This window comes from Limulus polyphemus, unplaced genomic scaffold (genome assembly GCF_000517525.1).
Source record: "Limulus polyphemus unplaced genomic scaffold, Limulus_polyphemus-2.1.2 Scaffold1012, whole genome shotgun sequence".
In the NCBI taxonomy this organism is placed as follows: Eukaryota; Metazoa; Arthropoda; class Merostomata; order Xiphosura; family Limulidae; genus Limulus; species Limulus polyphemus.
In genome coordinates, this window is record NW_013666622.1 from 155,127 (window position 1) to 158,529 (window position 3,403).

The 3,403-nt window shown below is 30.1% G+C and overlaps 1 protein-coding gene across 3 annotated transcripts in view; it reads right to left on the reverse strand.

Annotated features, from left to right (window-relative positions):
• LOC106461695 (cell death protein 3-like) overlaps positions 1 to 3,403 on the reverse strand; it is a 68,808-nt gene that overhangs the window by 35,959 nt on the left and 29,446 nt on the right. The gene's annotated exons all lie outside the window — the stretch shown is intronic.

The following is a 3,403-nucleotide window of genomic DNA, read 5'->3' on the forward strand; positions in this document are numbered from 1 at the left end:
CCACATACATTATCTTGCATTTATTATAATTAAAACTCATCTGCCCTTTATTTGCCCAATCACTAAATGATCTAAACCCTTTTGTAAATCAGCAGCATCCTCTTCACAACTAGCAACACCCAAGACCTTAATATCCTCTGCAAATTTATGTAATTTATTGACCATTCTTTCATTTATGTCACTGATGTAAATCAAAAAGAGCAAAGGTCCTAGCCCTGAGGTATCCCATTTGTGACATTAATCCAGTTTGACTGAACTGCTTTTGCAACAACCCTCTGCTTTCTTCCATCAAACCACTCTTCTATCTTATCCTCCAAACCAACAGAGATAATTTTTTACACATCTTTTATGTAGCACCTTTTCAAATGCTTTCTGAAAATCCAGATACACCAAATCTACAACCTTACCCTCATCTATATAAGCAGTAACCTTTTCAAAGAATGTCAAAAGATTCATGAAGCAAAATTTTCCCTTAGTGAAACTATGTTGACTGCCCAATAAAATTCTAAACTTTGTTAACCCTATCTCGACGGTCATGTGTCAAAGGCCATGTCATTGCATTTGTTTACTTGCATTAAAAATTTTATTGAACTACTATTTTATGAATCTATGTCAATAAGTTTGGTATAAAATTGTAGATTTTAATTCAACTTTTACTATTATACATTAGTTAATTTCTTAATTAAAAATAAATATTAAAAAAGCACAGCTAAACATCAATTTTTGTGTGTCACGTAGTATGTTGAATGCAGCACTGGTTCAAATTAGATGTCAAAATACAAAAATACAGTTTTGCATGAATTAGGAACTCAAACTACCGATACAGACAAGCTAGAATATAAAATAAGAATGTCTTTATTTCCTAATAAATCGCTCCTGTAGAGAATCAAACACAGTGCCCCGTCCACCCACCCCTTTCTATTTTTGGAAAGTCCCTTATATACACTTCTATATATGATATGAATAACCAATCAAAAGCTCAGAATGTCTCCCTAGTAGTTTTCTCAGCCATTTTGAAGTGTTAATGTGCTAATTTCATTCTTTCCACACAACATTTCAAATGATGAGGTAAGTCTTTAGTGAGCTCGAAATTTTATATTTTTTTAGAACCAAATACAGCTTAGTTAATAATTTATCAAATATGCTTGATACATTATAGTGGAATTCTATGGTGTCGATATACTAATTTATGATTTTTTGGTTAGTTAAAATGTATATATAAAACCTAAAAAAAATTTCTTTTTACATCCTCTATGTAGGAAATTTCATAAGGCTTAGCAACCTACGACAAGCAGCAAATGAGTACAAAGGTTGTAACTAGAAGAAATAACTGTTTGCTTTACTTTATTTACTGTTCTATGTTTTAAGAAAAATAAGTTTAATAACCTATTTGTAAACAGAAATAATGCATATACATATATAATACATAATAGTTGAAATGTGACTATATTTTACAAAGTACTAGTTCACTAAAACACAGCCACGACAGGTCACTTTGTAAAGACTAAAGATCAGTTATATATTATTGGATACAGTAACACGAGTGTATGTGCATCACATCATTGTAACTTCTGTATTGTTAGCCAGGCATGGTTGGAACGTCAATATAATAACAATAATAAATATATAAAAATTTATATACTGTGTCATAATTTGTAGTCATTCCAGAATGAAAAAAGCATAATTTATATTTTTCCTAATTATTTATTGAGGTTACAAAGTAGGTCATATCGAACCAACCTGTACAGAAATACACTGGAGAAAATAACAAATAAAATATTTTTTTCAACAAAAAATTTGATAATGTTCTAATGCAATAAAGTATTTTTAATCTTAAAATCAAAATTACTTTGCATGTTGGATAGTCAACAGTCTGAAATAAAAAGGTTTACAAGAACATTTTTAATTAAAAAATCTTAATACTGAATTTAATAACCTAATATTTTGTGTGTGAAAACCTTGTAATGTTTACCAATAACCTGCAAAATTTTGTAAAGATGTGCTTACATTATGAAAAATCATAATATAATTACTCTCACAGATACTTTTGTGGTTATTAGCTGGACAGCCAATAAAGATAACATTAATTAATTGTAGTCATTAATCATATTTAAGATTAAGTACTTCCAATTAAAGATAAATCAAGACATATTCGGCTACTTACTTTATTTATATGTTAATTCCATCCTTCTTCCCTTTTGATTGAATACATTCATTACATCTTCATAAAAACTATCAGTCTTGATTTCCTTAAGAAGCTTTTTCTCAATCGCGAATAACACTAAACTTGCAAGTCTTTCTTGTCCTTGCGTATTTCTGGTGTAGCTGTGTATTCTCTTCAAAGGAGAGAAAGAACACTTAACTGAAGCACTAGTGGGTGGAAGAGTCAAGGTTAACTCACACAACTTTGCAAGTTGTTGCATGGCTGCATCTAACTTGGCATTTTGCAAACAATAAAGTAATTCATTCATTGGTTTTCTTTTCAAATCAGCATCAGAATAGAAAACCGAAATTTCACTTTTCATGCGATGAATATCAAAGTATTCTCCATAATTATCTTGCAATGATTTTAATGCTAATTCAGGAAATATTTTTTTGTTCTCTTCCTATTTTTTAGTGTTAACAAGCTCAAAGAATGGTATGTTTGGTCACAAATTGCATCCAGACTTTTATAAAATAACTTTCTGTATGTCATTTAAATACCTTCCCCAGGATCATTTTTATTCGCTTAGTAGGAGGGTATAATCCATCGACTGCTGTCAAATATTCATCAAAGTCGACTCTCTTTTTTTTTTTTGCAGAATAGTCACCATTTCATTTACTTTATTCTTACGGTAGGATATGTCAAATATCCTATTCTGTAGAACATCAAATATAACATTTGTATATGAAAAAATACTGGCAACTATATTCAACAAGAAATTTAACTCAAAATCTCTGAAATTTGATGAAAGTGCTTTGGCACAGGAAAAGGTTTCAGTATCCCAGTTGCCAAAATTATCAACAATATTTTCAAATAAGTCAATGAGTTCTTTCTTGTATTCCAAGACAGTTTCAACAAGGCAGTGATTATAATTCCAATTAGTAGGGGCCACTTTCAGGAATCTTTTCTTCAGTTCAGTATCTAAAAGATGCACACGCTTTATTGATTTCGCAAAAAACAAAGAGAATGACTTAAGTTTTGCAAAGAATCTGTCACACTCCTTGATCTTCATTATAGATTGCGATAGCACTAAATTAATAATGCTTGGAGATGGCTTGAATGGGTAATGAAGAAAAACTTTAATACAAGTTTAAGATAACAGCAAATATATAACATTTCGACAAGGTTATCTCATGACAAAACCTTATCGAAACATTGTACATTTGCTGTTATGTTAAACTTATATTAAAGTTTTTCTTC